Genomic DNA, 16,769 nt, shown 5'->3' on the forward strand with positions numbered 1-16,769 from the left:
GCCAGAAATGTGAGATCTGGTAAACAAGCCCTTCCCTATTCCCTTGCAAAAGATCCCAGTTTTTTTCTTCTTCCCATTGGTTCCCAAATAATAAGTATGAATACTGCAGTAAACTGCTCTCCCATCCCATCTACACGTTTCAAAGCAGAACAAATGCCAGAGAGGGTGATGAGTTGGTTAAAAACAAGGAAAATCAGAATTCAATGGCCAGAAGAGCTTGGGGGCTCATGCACAATTTGGGAAACAGGCTGCTGCCAACTTCCCTTGCTAAGAACACTGGATGAGAAAAACATTTGTATTCAAACAGGAAAGATTTCATCCTACTAGTTCCACATATTTTGATAGCCTCGAGTCAAACGTCTCTGATGTGCATGTCTTGGCTTTATTATGCTTAACTATTGTACCAGTCAGGTGTCCCAGTTACTGGGGGCCTTCCAGAGTGGGCCTAGATTACAGAGAAACATAGGTGCATTTTTCTTAAACCTTAAATGCTTTAATGAGCAGATACAAGACCAAAGAGTTAGAAAAAGGTGAAAGATACAAGTTATGTTTCCTGTTAAACCCTTAACTTCATTGTATTACGTAAAAAATATCTACTTAAAAATATAGCCCACATTTTCAAGCTCTTCCAGGATCCGGTTATTTCAATGGAAGGTAAGTACTGAGGTAGGATTTAAATACCTCTGGATAGCAAAATATCTTCAGAAGTTTCAAAATGTGTAAGTTGTAGAATTAGAGGATATTTTTTCAGAGCCTTATTTTTAAGCAGACATTTCTGGGAGAATGATGCTATGCCAAGAGGCCACCGGTAACATTAACTTTTGCACTATTATACTTGCAGGAAAACAGGGATACAGCTCTCAGAGAGCACCAGCAGTCTCGGGGGGGGGGGGAATCTGTTAAGTTCAACTTTTGTTCCAGCATCAACCCGAAAAATGAAAGAAAATCCAGAATTTGTTCCCAACTGCTGATACAACCAAAGCAGAAAAACCAAGAGCCTCCCTCTGTCACTCTGTGTAAAACCCAAGGAGGACGGTGACTGCAAGGCTACATACACCCCCCGTGCAAGCAGTAGGCCACAGCACGGAGAGCTTAACCTCCCCCCATCCCGTATCATAAACAGCAACAAACAACAACAGCTACTTTGATGTTTATGCTCGCTTGAAGCTCAGCTAAATCCAAACTTTGGTTTCTAGAAAGATAATTTATTTCTCAGACCTAGGCCTGCAAGAACAGCCCAGCTGGGGCTGTGCCAAGCTAAGCAGTCCTGAGAACCTGCTGCAGTTTGTTCACATGCCTTTGTGGTCTGTGATATTTTAAATACGTTTGTACATTGGCAAAATCTAACAAAAGAAAAAGAGTAGATGCAATTAAACAGGAAAAAAAGAGTAAGTTTTTTTTTTAAATTTCATTCAGATACTGGTTTAAATGGACTCACTGCCAGAGGACACATGTGCCCAGCCAAGGTGCAGGTGTCGGAATGGTGCTCAGATGACCTGCAACCATTGCACCAGTCCAGAAGTCCCAACCAAAAGCAGGGAGATGCTCCTTCACTATTCAACCACAGAACAAAATTAAGAATGTCCCATCCTTCGCATCCAGTTGTTATTCTTCATGGCCTCCTTGTCCCTACACTTGAACCGAGAGTAGCACTTAGCATGTCAAAAAAACAAGTGGAAGCTAGATGGACCTCTGTATTGAAATCTTACAACAAAGATAAGCATGGGATATTTTAGATATTACATGAGGAGGGTTGTAAGCACTAATCTTGGTCTGAAAAAAAAAAACTCCAACCAGTGGACAGGTTAAATAGCATGAGGGTATGACACAGATACAGAGTCTGTCTTGAATTATGGCAATACCAATTCCTTGTTTTATTAGAACAAAATCTCAAAAGGCAACCAACATTTTTTCCTAACAACAAAAAACCAATCCGAATTAGTGATAACTGAAACAAAAGATACATCTGAAAGACACATCTGTGTCTTGTATGAATCTGTTATTAAGCAAAAACACTTCACAAAGCCAGAAGAAAGAGGATAATTAAGGACCATGAAGAAATATCACTCATAAAATCGTAGTACTTGTAGGCTTATAAAAAAGGAGAAAAATAGCTGTATCGAATAAGGGCTAAAGATAGAGCACTGGAGGGTTAGAGAAGAGGTAATCCCACTGTAGGCAGTCACATACTTTTGCACTGTCATTAGGAAATTCTGTTTAGTAGACAAAGAGTTTACTGGCTCAAGGGATGCTGCTATAAAGGTTTTCAGCATTGTTTGTGCATAATCTACGTATAACATTCAACTTGGGAATGAGATATGATGTAGAAAATTGCCTTTGCAGTCCTTGAAGCCAATAATTTAGCTCTGCAACTTTAATTTATAAGGGAAAAGGGATGGCAGTTGGAACATGAATTTGGATCGCCGTCAGATTTAGGAATGAAAGTAATTAATGCTTCTGTGAAACTCTCCTGATAGTTATTTTTGGATTCAAAATCTTTAAAGAAAAGTTTTAATTTAGGGGCAGAAGCTCATTATATTCTCAAAAGAATTCTGCTGTACTAAATCATTCTGCCTCCCATTCATAGCCCTGCATTCCCTCTATACATACAGCTCCTTCACTGATAAAGCCGCAAATTATTTCCCACCTTAACTCCTGAAACTTTGATTTGCTCTATGACTTGTTCCAAACTGAGCCTGCTTGCCCTCATGTTCAAGGCTTTTACTATTACCATGGAATGATGGTGACCAAAGTCTTTCTTTTCACATTAACTCAATATTTCCTGCCAGCTGCCACACCCCCAACTTCAAATTCCCTTACAACTTCTCCCAGCTCCCTCAGAAACAACCTGCTTTACAAGACTCCTCCACTCACCAAACCATTATTAACTGTTGTTTCCCACTGTAGTACCTCCAAAACAGCACAGAGGTGTTAAAAAAATTATTAAGGTGACAACATTATCTGATTGCTACCTGTGAATTTCACCTCTTTGCTTTCTCCAGCTCCCCCCTTCATCAGTTTATAACATTTGTTAATGATGGATTGTATGTTGCTCCAGACTGCAAAACACTCAGCCCATATTTGGTACTGTTGTGATATATTAATAATAAAGGACAACAGAATTGTACTCCTGAGGAAGAGATTGGTAAGGACTTTAGCGATTTTCAGGCTCTGCATTTATTCTTTTTTATTATAACCTGTTCTTTAACACCCTCTGTGCCTAAGTCCCAGATGATACCAACCAGGCAGAAATTAATATTTAATTCTACTCCAGATTCCTGAATCCTTCAGCTTTGGTAGTTCTGTAGGATTCTTCATGTGCAGTTATAGGTACAGTTCCAGGGATCAGCCCAGGTTCTGCTAAAGTCAATGGAAAGGTTCCTGTTGGCTACAATGGGCACTGAAATGGGTACTTGGACAACTAAATAGAGTAGTGAGTTTCGTAAAGGTTTCATCTATTTACTTATTTTCCCTTATACAAAAATCACCTTTCATCTTTAGTTATTTACATTCTCCAAAGCAAGTACTTATGACAGACAGCTGCAAACAAAACCCAAAGGTTTTGGAGCTGAAAAGCAAGCAGCTGTGCTCTGCTGCTTCTGTTGGCAGGGGGACATATTTTCAGATTCTCAAAGCTATGAGTGCTGTTCAAGGTTCACACAGGGATAACGGCGTTCTGAAAGCTTCCAAAAGGCCAGCACAAACACTAGGGTCTTATCCATGTTTTTAAGCTAAAGGGACTATTTATGTGAGCAAAGTTAAGCACTGAGCAAGCCTTCATAGGTTTATGTACCAATATTATAATCACACACATGAGCAGAATCATTAATTGTCCTAATTCCTTGGCTATTTTAGTAAGAATAATGAAAGTAAAATCATAGACATACTTTGAGTATTAGCTTAGTCTTTCTTCAGCTGCCACTGATAGCTCTTTTGAATTAGAAACGGTAGTCGATGTTTGCTAAAAAAGGATGGCCACACCATTCTCACTGTTGGTCCCTGAAGAACGTATTACTTAAAAAAATCTTATCTCTAAGATTTGGGTTTTGATAAATGGCTCTCTTGGAGAAATGCCACTAAGCATTTCATTCTGCTTCATTTTTTTAAAGGTAAGATTTCCCACCCCCTGTTTTAATAGGCTGTTACAGTCTTTAACATACCATGAAATTAAATGCCTCCATTGGGGATCCATAACTTATCATAACAATAGTATTTCTAGCACTTGTTGGAACTATGAGGAAAGTTAGAAGGTGGTATAATAGTGAGTGTAACATTTTAAAGGACTACAGAATTGCTACTATACATTACTGAGCTCCCATAGTTAACCCATGAATTAAAACCATATAAATGTGATAATAGCTGAATTTCTAAAGAAATGACTGACACTTCATAAAATTATCACTTTGTTCGAATTAACCTGTGATCTGCTGGGAAGCATAAAAAACCCCAAAACTTGGAAGCATATTAATCTCATGACTGACTCTACTTTAAGCAGCAGGTTGGACTAGGTGACCTCCTGAGGTTCCTTCCAACCCAAATTATCCTATGATTCTAATCACTTCTACCAATTTTTGCTAGAGATCTGTAATGACAGATATATTAAGCATGTAGCAAGAACAGAACACTTTGTTCTTGCTTGCATAACATTACAAAATCTACAGTGCAAAATTAATTAAAAATTGAAGGCCAGATTCTGCCAGATGTAAACAGCCTTCTAGTAATGGGAATTGACATGTGCTTCCCTCTCTAGGTTTGAGGAGATGCACGTAGTCTGATATACAGAGGTGTTAAGCATTTACAGTTCCAAATGAAATTTCTTTTCTCTCAAGAAAGGAGGGAAGTTCTTCAATCAAGCAATCCGCATGTCCCAAGAACAAGGCCACAATTCAGGAAAACTTTTTTTAAGGGTACTCGCAGCTCTGTGTGCTCAAGCATCTCACTCAGAAGCAAAGCCTTGCTCAGTGTTCAATCCTTTAAGACTTCAGTAAAGAAATGCTCAATGTGAGCCACTTCCAATCTTTCATCATGCTAGCTCATTGTGAATCACATCAAATCCTCCTTGAGTTGTAAACACTTCTGTATCATTCTTTAGTTTGCAAGTTCTTAAAGGAGGGTCTGTCATTTACTACTTTTGTACAGCTTTCTAGTTTCCAGCACTGTAGCCATTTCCGACTGCTTGTTTTTACCACAAGGGAATTACGATTCCTTGTGAGAGAGTTAGGAAGATGCTTACCTCCTCAATGGAAGAGAGACACATTACAAAAAAATATTTTCACAACGATCAGAATTTGACAGACACAAAAACTGCCAAATTATAAATTTAAGTCAGTCACTTGCAGGACTGAGATTACCTAATAAAGCAAAATCATGGGCAGTGCTTATTTATTTAGTTAGATTCTGACAGGGAAGAGAACCATCACATAGACACCAGCCTTAAGTATCCTGGAGGGAACAGGATTTTTTTTTTGACACAAAACTCATAATAAAAAAGAATAATTCAGAGTAGCCACAAGAGAGGCCAAAAATGTTCCTAAAAAGTCTAGAGCAAATCTGTTGTTACAGGGAAAACTGAATACTTGTTGATTAGCATTGCCAAAGACCTATCATCACTACTGGAAAGAAACATTCGCTTTCTTGACCTAAAATACAAAGCTAGTTTCAAGGGAGTTTTTCTGTAGTGGTGGAAATTGGGATTAGCTTTGGTGACTTAATCTGATCCTAGTCTCTCTGCCCATCTGGATGTTAGTCAGGTATTACTGGCATCAGTAGTCTACAGCAAGGTCTTTTATATCTACTCTTGGTGCTACTCCAGGAGAGCTCGCGTGGTTTCCATAGGCAGTGCTTGTGCCACGTGATCCAAATGAGCATGGGTATCTGAGCTAGCTCTGCAAGTTTATTGAGCTACCAGAGTTTTAACTGGCAGGAGTTTGTATTTTCAGATCTAAATTTAAATACAAAACTCAACAACAAATAATCTTGATGATTTGGAGAGAATGTGGGAAACCTGAATGTACACACAACTTGAGACTATACCTCAAGAAGATGTTAGGTTAGGGTAGTGGTACTCCTTTCACTGACAGCTGAAAACGTGAGAACACGAAATCACATCTAAAATATCTGCACAGTCAACTGTGACTGAAATCTTGTTTGGCAATTACATTAGGATAGCATTAGGAGGGTGAGAAAAATCACCATTCTGCTACACACAGGCCCCCTCCAATTTAATACCTGAGGTTTTCAGGCCACCTAAGGAACTGCCCATCACCAAGCACAACAAACTGATGGCACTATAAAATAACAGCTAGTACTTGCCAGTATGAAGAATAAGTAATGAGTAATAGCAAAATATTAACGTGCACACTGTTTAATTAAATGACAATATCATTTTCTTGTAATCTTTCTCTAACTCTGCTGGAAGAATACAGTGTTGACATGATAATTTTATAAACTTCCTTGACAGTTCATGTTAAACCATCCTCCATTACGTTAGACTGATAATTGGCACTTACAAAGCAAATGAAATGTCTGAGAAATTCATTAAACATGCCAAATATCTAAGAAAACCCAGTGCAATGGTTATCTAAATCTCTGTTTAAGCAGCTAAAGGGCTGTTTCCTTTTTAAATTCTAAAAAAAAAAAAAAAAAAAAAAAAGGTGAAGAGGTTACTGTGAGACAGATTCAAGTCTTCCTTCAATCATCTGATATTGGTGGCAATTTGAATTAAGTCAATAAAGTTACTGTATTTGGCTTTAGATCTGCTCTCCTCTCTTTTCACCTTCCTCCGGAAAATGGAGAGAAAAATCTTATTTCTGCAAATATTCCCTTAATAATCTATTACAACAGAATCTTATCAGTAAGCCTTATTTGGAAAAGTTCAAGTGATCTGTTTTCACTCCACTGGTCATTTCTCCCCCAACAGTCTAAGCACACAGACCATACAGACCCATCCAATGAACTGCAGACACCCTTCTCTTTCATGTACTTTGGCATTTAAATTCCCAGTGGCTGCTCTATCTATGCCATTTAAGCTGCCTGAAAAAGCAAGAACATCACTTATTTACAGTAAGTTGCTAAATATCTGAGCAAAGGAAATTCTTGAGGATACTTCAAGTATCTTGGGCTAACCCCCAAGCCAGGCCAGGCTCAGGAAAAAGTAAGAAAAAACTAATAAGGAGTAACACCTCCTTTGTCAAAATTACTCTTACTTGGCCTTTCACTGCTGAAAGGAGACCGAAGAATACTTCCGAAAATTATTCTTTTTGCTAGAATAATATTATTCTAGAATAAATTGCTATACAATTGCTAGAATATTCTAGAATTGCTATTCTAGAATATTGCTAGAATAAATTATTCTTTTTGTAGAATCATAAAGAATCATTTTCCACAGCCAGCTAACGTGGACAGAAGGTAAGGAGGCAGCTCAGCATCAGAAGTCTCAATTTCATTTAAACATGGCCTGATCACAGAAATGTCTGTGACCAGATCATCCCCTGACACTAACTGGCCACAAGAATACAGTGAAATTCTTGACACAAAAGTGGACAAGGGATAAGACAAAGTTGTCAACTGTCTGATATTCTCGATCACATTACAATCCATTTATTGTAACAAGAAATAGTAGTTCAATCACAGATATTCAAACTAGCAAAAACGCCATCTACCTTTACGTGCATATGAAATGACAGAACCTGATCTCTGTTCAACTCTTACATGACTGAATTTTTCAGTTTCTCTTACTCTTAGACAATAAAAAAAAATAGATAAATTAATTATCTTACCTACCAAGGAACATTTTATGAGGCTCACTTGCTTTTTTTGATTGAAGTTGAATACTTGGTGTATCAAACAATTCAATGATGGATGAGAGATGATTTTCCGCTGTCACTTCTGCATTCCACATCTCAGAAGCTTCATATTGTGGACCAAGTTGTTAGGCCTTCAGCACAATTGACTTTAAAAAGGCATTCTGCCCTCTGAAAGAACAAAGGAAAAAAATTTTTTACATTCCCTAATGTCGTTAACTGTTCTCCAAAACTGCTTAACTGGTCTAATGAAGCAGAGAAGGACATTAAACCTATTACTAAAATACACCTCAAATTGACCATCACATCTTCTCATGGATAATAGGGACACAAGCTACAAAAAACAGCCCTCAGAACATTGGCCCTAGCCCAGTCTTCACATGTCACAAGTCTTCACTAACATCTGTAGAGCATGGATGTTTTCTAGGCATCTGGAAAAACCTGAGGCATAACGCCCACGAGTGATACCAAGCACCCCAATGCCTAGCTCTTACAGCATCCATTTCTTCACAGGACTAGAATAGTCTTCTAGTAAAAAGGCAGTGAAAGTGGCAGCTCCACAGGAGGCTGGTTAGAGGTAGTGTGAATTTATATTTTAAGGTGTTCTAGGAAGTTGTAAAACCACAGAATATATTATTTCCATATTTCAGCTTTGACCTTACTATATAGCTTCTGCTCTATGTATAATCCCATTTCATTATTGCAAGGTTGCATTTCTGAAGGTTGGTTATAAATTATATCTATAAACAATTTCTCAAGTTACCGTTTGCAAGTTGCTTGTTACTTTTATCTTTAGGAAGGCCTGTCCTTAGAACACCTCAATTCTGGTCCATCACCTTTGCTATTAAACTACAAATCCAAAACATTTACTAGTGGCTACTTGAGTTTGTATCTATTTTATGAATTATCCATTTAAATTTCTTATTCACTTAATGACAACAGAATTTGCACAGATCAACTGAACGATTAAGCTATTGTTCTGGACATCATATTTTTAACTCCAACCTTTCTTTTCTCTGAGCGCATTCTCTGATCGTCAGAGACTCAAGGGAAAAGAAGAGACAGGGGTAGGTCAGATATCTAGAATCTAATTCTTTGTCACCCTGTCAAAAATTTAATCGACTCCTTTGTGACTTGTCCAAATCCCATGGAAATCAATGTAAAGACACCCATTGATTTGACAGAGTATGTTTGCCAGGCCTTTAACCTCTCTAAAGCAAATTATAATAGGATGCCTAATTAAAAACTTAATTAATGCCTTATGATGCTTTCTAAAAAATAAGAGAAATTAATGTTCATTGTTTCCACAATTGTCAACACCAGCCTACTGACTCTATGCTAACTAAAATCTCCTGAATGTATTATATATTTAGCATTAGAGAAGTCAAGAAGTTTTTAAATAACAGAGCTTATTCATTCAAGAGGGGAAAGAAAACGATTCACCTCCTTTCTCCACCTGTAGGTGCTAAGAGCCTACTATAATCACCAAAAAACAAAGGAACTGGTATTCTTATTTACAAGGCTGCATGCTATCAAGGATGCAGAGAATTATCTTTTTTTTTTCTTTTTTTTTTTTTTGACCCTGGTAATAAAGCTGCATCTTTTTTCCTTTCTGTAGCCTGAAACAAAGTAGCTGATTCTCAGGTGAAGAAATAATTAGTAACACGGGAAGTTGAATGAATTTTGAGATATTGAGGAAAATGTAGTTTGAACTGTCAGGTTTACTTGCTTACCCACAGGAACTACAAAGTAGCAAAGAGATAAAACCCACTTAGAACTTACAGCTTTCATCAACCTATTCCCTCTGGCTGATTTTTTCCCCCAAATCTCTCTCTTCCCAGTGGCTCCTATTAGAAACACAAATAGTTTTCCTCCCTGCTTAGCAACAAATGCCATGTTACTTGCTTTTTTAAAAAATACTATTAAATTATTATTCTTTTTTTAATACGAGGATAGAAAGACTATGCAACCTGTTCAGTCAAATTCACTTCACAGGCACACTTGCACTGCATGAATTTTCAAAGGGAACAGAAGCAGTAGTAGTTCAGTTCCCCTCTATTAGACCAAAGAGAGTTGCCCTCTTTTTGACACCCCACCTACAAAGGCCTGCCAACAACACCAGGAAGAGAATCTATGCATTTATAACAGCTGTGGATCATCACACAGGACCCTTAAAGTATCTCCCATACTCTACTGTGAACAGATAATCAAAAAATTATGGATAGGAATTGATTCTCTACATTGCAATTACAAAAGATAAGGAAAATCAGCATCCAGTGCCTCAGCACGCCATTGATTCTTGTTCATGATTTTTTTGTGCCCTCTCCAAAGGCAAGAACCCTAAGTCCAGCCACCTCAAGTGCATCTATACCAACGTACAAACAGGAAGAACTGGAGCTCCATGCCCGGTTTGAGAGTTCAGTTCTCACAGGAATCACAGAAACAGTGGGAAAACTTGAATGACTGGAAGACCACAAACAGCTACAAACTTTTTCAGAAAGATAGGAAGGGAAGAAGAGGAGGTGGAGTTGCACTTTATGTAAAAGAAAAATTTGAGTGTATGTAGGTGAGCTGAAACCACAAAAGGTCTATTGAATGCCTTTGGGTCTAGATTAGAGGGGTTGTCACTGAGGGGGATCTCACATTTGGTATCCGTTACCAACCTCCTAATCAGGATGATGAGGCTGACGTAACCTTACTTTGGCTGCTCAAGGAAGTCTCAGGCCAACAGAACCCGGTCTCAAGGGTGACTTCAATTACCCGGACATTTGCTGTGAGAACAACACAGCAGTTGGTTGCAACAACACGGCAAGGCACAAACAGCTCCACCTGTGAGCTTTGATATGCCCTCTTCCTGTTCCAAGCTACAGTGGTGGTGATGAGGTGGATCACGCCTCTCTAACTGAAGTGTCTGCTGCTTTGGTCTGATGCCTGCATTCACCCGTCACTGCACTCTCACCGAAATGCCTTTCTGATTGTCAATCTGAATTTTCTCTCTCCAGCACCAGCAGAGCAGTGCTTCTCTCTCCTAACAGCCCTGGCCCCCTTGTCTGCTTCTCTGGCCACAGAGGCATTTGCACCTATTTGTTGTGTCCTTAGAGCTCAAGGCCCCAAGCAAATGACGAGGTTATGCTGCTCTCCCTTAAGGGCTGCCTCTCCCTCCCAATTTTCTTCTCTTCAGCTGACTTGCACTCTTAGCTAGGTTTCTAAGGCACTGCTTACATTAAGAGATGTGCAGGGAAGCACATAGAGACCCCATATGAGAAGCTGCAGGACATATTTTGCAAAGACAACAAATGACATTATGTTGCTTACTAAGTACCCTTAACCTGTAACACTGGCTATGTGCTTAAAGGGAAGGAAATTGCTGCAAGTCAGGGTACACTGCAAAGCACAGGTATACCTCCAGACCAAGGTATTTGCTAATTATTTTGTAACAACTCCCCTCCCACTTGCCCGCTTAGAAAGATTTAAGCGCCCAAATCCATTGTTAAGCAATGAGAGCTAGAAGCCCCAATTTCTTTGTGGATTTGCATGAGTGACTTGTAGCTGAGCCGTAATCCTATTCTGATTCACTACAGCCTGTTTTTCCGTAGGGAATGGAAGTGTCTCTGATTGCAAATTCCACTGCACTGGTAGCTCCCAAATCTCAGTGCTGTACCCAGCCGCTCCCAGGGTGGGCATGGAGGCTCTGAGCAATGCCAGCCTAAAAAAAGAAGATAAGCACAGTATTGTCATACAAGTCAGAACTGTATTTCTTATTTTCTGTTAAAATAGATATAAAGTATTATGAATTAATATTTTGAGAATATACCGCTGCTTTTGTGAATGATATTTAGCAAATCTAATTCATAGATGTGCCTTCCATTAAACAATAAGGTCAGGTATCTTCAAGGAGAAAAGGTGAATCCAAATGCTATGCAACAGACAGAAAAGAGTGGGGTGGTTTCACTTGCTAAAATCTCCTCTACTTCGACCAAAGAAATTAAAAGTACATGAAAAATCGTACTAGCCATAGCCTTCCATTGAAAGACGCTATTCTGAAGTTTGCATAGAAAACCAGTAAATGGAGAAATAGCTAAATGGGTGTGGAAGGTCTTCATCTTCACCCCCTAGTTTCTGAAAAGCAAAGAAAACTAAAGCAACAGGCTCCAGCAAGTGGAAGTCTAGAGGAAGGATGAGAAGGAACTTTGTCATCGAGTGATTACAGATAGTCTTCCTGCCCGAACAATCTTGTGAAAGTAATTACAGAGAGATTCAGGTCCCAGTAGATAGCAGAACAGTTTTAACAGGGAAGTCATGAGGGGACTTCTAGGCACCACGATAAGCATCAATTCCTTTCATGGCACCAGAAGTGGAAAGTGTAAATGACATTCCCTAATTACTTATTGCTATACCTAAAAAGATGATTAGAGGGAGCAGAGGGCATGGAAAGCATCAAGGCAAACCAGTAAGTTATTCAGAGTGCAAACTCCATACTGCGCACGGAGGAGAAATGGAGGAAACGTGTTTAAGAACAAACTTATTCAAAAGCTATTAAAACAGCCAATCACTGTTAAATTGTGTAGAGGAGGAAATATGCCCTAGGGGGAGTGAAAACCAGAAAAGATTGACTTCTTCAAATTCACAGCTGTGGTGGAGCAATCAAATACTTCAACGCCAGCTTTCCCCTCAGAGACAAGACAACCTGGGGCCATACGACCTCAACCTCTGATATGCAACAAGGAAAATTTAATGAGAGATTTGCTATAGGAACTGATGTCTTGAAGTGACAAATTGCAAGCTTCGCTGACCTCTCAATGAAGGGGAAGTTTCAAAACTTTCATCAGCAAAATTGAGCAATGGAGACAGGCACATGCAAGGAAAGAAAAACTGACTATAAGCAGAAACATTGACAGTCACTGATAAAAGCAGCTTAATTCCACATTCTTGCTAGCCAAAAGTGAAATGGCAACAGAGGAACACAAAATATAGCATAAAAGCATCAAACCACAATTGAGGTGAAATCCTTGTCTGAGTAATTGATTTATTTCCCCCCAAATCCACACTGCTTGAGAAGAGACACTCTGTTCATTTAGTCATTGCTAGACTCACTCAGAATCAGGAGGTACCCAAGTGTTCACAGTCACAAGAAAGTAAATTAGATTAAACTTTTCCAAGCTTTTGCAGCTTCCAAGAAGGCTTACTTTGGACTTTTGACTACAGGGTAAAGCACAGGCATAGCACAAAGCAGAAAGCTTATCTTTTAGAGCTTGTATCTTTGTAATTGGCAGAATGCTAACTGTAGGAGATTGCAGTGCTGCAAACAAGTCAGTTAATATTTCCAAGTGCCAAAGATTTTACCCCAGATTTCCGACACCATATCTCATGCAGTTAATAGGTTTCATGCTGATCATTAAACTCAACAATACAGAATATCATGCTGTTGGCAAAAAAGCATTATCATTAATAAGATTATATATTTGCCTCTAAAAAGGAAGAAACAGCTCTGGGCAATTGATCTGTGCCTTCAGAAGACTAATCATGTGAAAAGTGAAGAGATTTGTCCCATCAGCCTCTGTCCTAGCTCCCATTCTAGGAGCAAAATAAGATTTCTGCCTATTAAAAATCCGTATAGATGGAGAAAAGGTTAACTTGTGGAAGTTCTTTTGCTAGATCAGAGCATGGTGTCTGAAGCACTGTCCCTTACAGACATCATCTTTGGTGTCTTCAGAACAGAAGGTAACAGATAGTCAAACCCAATGATTTGGGGTGTTCTCCTTGAGGCAGAGTTTCTCTAAACAAGCTGAATACGTGTGCCAAGAATCAAGCCTCCCTGGAATGCCAGGTTGGGCACCTGAAGGCAGAGATACCTAAAATCACTAGTAACACTTAAAAAGCGTAGGCATAATTCCCAACACTCACACAATCTCCCTCTCTCTCTCAAAGAAGCCCACACTGGCAAATTGAGAATAAATCACTCCTCACAGAAAGACTGAAATGACAGCATTTGGCTCCAGTGCCTACAATTCTTCACTGAAATGTTACATCATGTCACTTTTTATTGCCCTGTGTGCATGCCAATGTGTACAAGATTAGTGCCGCTGCTGCAGATGAGATGAACTACTGCTGTTCCTAGGCTTGCATCCTCTTAAAAAAAAATCATTGATATTATGAAATCTACTTAAGAGCAAGACTTTTTTTTTTTTTTGGTAGGAAAAGGAGAAGAAGCAGAACTTAGAATATCATGTGCCAAAGCAGAAAACACCTAGAAAAAGAAGTCCTTTTCCGTATCATCATAACAATAAACAAAGCTTCAAGAAAGGGAAATATATCAGTAGCAGAATGATTTAAAAGATCTCACACTAAAGTCCAGAAGCAAAAACCTAGAGGAAAAGCAGAAGACTTAAGGGTTCTGAGTCTACTCCCAAACTGAGATCAACAGGGTTAACAATCAATACTCTTTAGACGTGTTAAAGTTTCACCTTCTAGCTAAAAGAAAGACAATGGTGTCTCCTATATTTGCAAATGGAATTTTGACAGCAGAGCAGATACATCTTCATCAGCACTTTGTGTCTGCCTGCCCCCTCACTTCAGTTCTTATTGTCATTTTGCAATATATTAATGATCCAAATCATCGAGTGATTCCAGTTAGGCTGCAAGAGGTTCTCTGAAGTAGGCAGCACTCCTTATAATGATAGATTGCAGGAATAATGGCCTCTTTACTGAAAGCAAAACATCAGAAAACTGGCTGAAAAATGGCAGAAGAAGAGGGACAGAAGATAGCAAGGGCTTTATTAGCAAGTATGGAATCAACTATTCAAGAGGGCAGCATCATTTTATATTCACTTTTGCAAGGCTACCTGTGTATTAAAGACAGATGATGCTCATGTAGGCATAAAACATCAGATACCTAGGAAAGTAAAGCATAAGAAAAGATTATCAAGCAAGATACGGACATAGATGACCTTAAAAGTCAACTCTTAGAGTTTTTCCTCACACCAGAAAAAGATACAATATTTTTGTTTCATTGCAACTCTAAAACACATATCAGGTTAATAACTTAATTCCAGGCATTCTGGAGGCCAGAGAAAATTGTACAGCCACTGAAGTGATTTCTCGAGCATGACCTGGACTTTCCAGCATGAGCTGGAAAACGTAGACTTCTAATGCACCTGACTCACAGGGCTACGTACATATCACTGTCAGAAGAACACAAGAAATTGCAAAATAACATTAAGATTGTGGTAGTGCCTACCTCTGTTCTGACCCAAATGCACAAGTAAGCTAACAGAAAGGTTCTCATTCATCTCTTCGATGAGGTCTTTAACTTGCCTGGGTTTGGGCACATTTTTGCCAGTCTGAAACTTGCAGTGTTAAATATAAATAGCTTCATGCACAGGTCAATTAAAACGAACAGTGCTTCTCTCCCCTTGCATTCTCCCTCCATTTTATTTTGTTGGACTGGCTGCTGAACTGACTGAATCTTATCCCTTTCAACTGCCCCGAAAAGCTCTCTAATTAGCTTTCTGCTATTCCAATTAGTAAATGCATCACACTGGCCATTATTATATTTCCAGGTGCTCTACAGATTTTCTGACAATAAACTAGACTGATGAAAACCAGGAATACACAAACAATCTGTAAAGTTTAATGCTTCCATTTGTTAGGCTATCTGAATAAGGAAAATGCCATTAATATGGCTAAATTAAGTCCGTCAACTTTCACCATTAATAGCTGGTCTTAATTCAAAGGTGCCTTTTTAATCTCTCCTGAATTCCTCCAGAACCTAATGAATACATGTAATAATAACAGCGATTCAGAATTTAATCCTGACTCTAGTCTGTCTTAAATTAGACCTTAGTCGTTAAGAGATTACAGGATAGTGAATGATAGTTAATCAATGTGTTTAATTTGGCCCCATTATTTATTTGATACAGTTTCTCACATAGTGGCTATAAATCTTTTTTTCCCCCCAAGCTTGGCCACCAGAAGCAATGCTGAAATATCGAGCGAAAAAATATTAGATTTGATGATCCTTTTAAATGCAGGTTAAACTATAATTAATCTCTCTGCATGTGCTCATACCTTTCAGACCAATACATATATGCACATGTGTAATTCATACATAGCCAAACACTTCAGGTAAGATTTATTGTGCTTTTTTTTTTTTGTCTCTGTTAACTCTTAGTACTATCACTCAAGATTTCCCAGCACTTACCACAGCATTAGCCCTAAGCATCGGGAAATCACATTTCTTGGTGCCAAGGGTTTAAAAAGATTCTAATTCAGCTATTAAACTGGAGGCAGCATGTGCCAGCCCCACAGCACATTCACCCATTAATTCCGTCCCCTGGAAAAAATGACTACTTCTTGCACCAGTCTGATAAAATGAGGAAACGCACTGATTATGTCTGTGGCAGCTATTCTTGACCCAACCAACAGTGACAGTCATCAAACCGCAGTACCTAGAGCACTGCAAGCTGTGTGAGCTAACCCAAGACATCATTAATTCTAAACACCAGAGCTTTCATCCAGACACTGGAGTTCAGAGAAGCTTAAAAACAAATCCCTTTGGTAGGTTGAAATTCTGTATGCTGTTCATATTAACTTCACTGACAGTATTTGGAACTTATTTCTCTAGCTGGACAGGTCAAATGGGAGAATAAAAGTACGAATGTCTTTCACTGGATTGCTCAAAATTGGACCTCAGGTTCAATTAATAATATTAGCTGGACAGAAATCAAACCAACTGAGAGACCAGGTGTTTTTTAAATTTTTTATCACTTTTAACACAACAGGATGGAAGGAACAAAGTGGCTGTGAACGCTGTAGACTAGGTGATTTGTCCAGCCAGGATCTGAAAGCATACATGTGTTCAGTACAGCAAAAATGCAGGGGAAAAACCAACATGGTATTAAAAATGCCCTTGCTACCTAGTCACGTCAAGTCTTTGGGGAGATTTTAACTATTCAGAGGGGTCCTGGG

At 38.8% G+C, this 16,769-nt stretch overlaps 1 long non-coding RNA gene across 1 annotated transcript in view; it reads right to left on the bottom strand.

The window, feature by feature from the left end:
- Window positions 1–7,863: 7,863 nt before the first annotated feature.
- Window positions 7,864–16,769, bottom strand: part of LOC141747582 (uncharacterized) — a 151,189-nt gene continuing 142,283 nt past the window's right edge. Inside the window, exon 3 of the long non-coding RNA XR_012588760.1 lies at window positions 7,864–7,973. This is a non-coding gene — a long non-coding RNA (uncharacterized LOC141747582). The remainder of the gene's footprint in view (window positions 7,974–16,769) is intronic.

This window comes from Larus michahellis, chromosome 8 (genome assembly GCF_964199755.1).
Source record: "Larus michahellis chromosome 8, bLarMic1.1, whole genome shotgun sequence".
Classification (NCBI taxonomy): Eukaryota; Metazoa; Chordata; class Aves; order Charadriiformes; family Laridae; genus Larus; species Larus michahellis.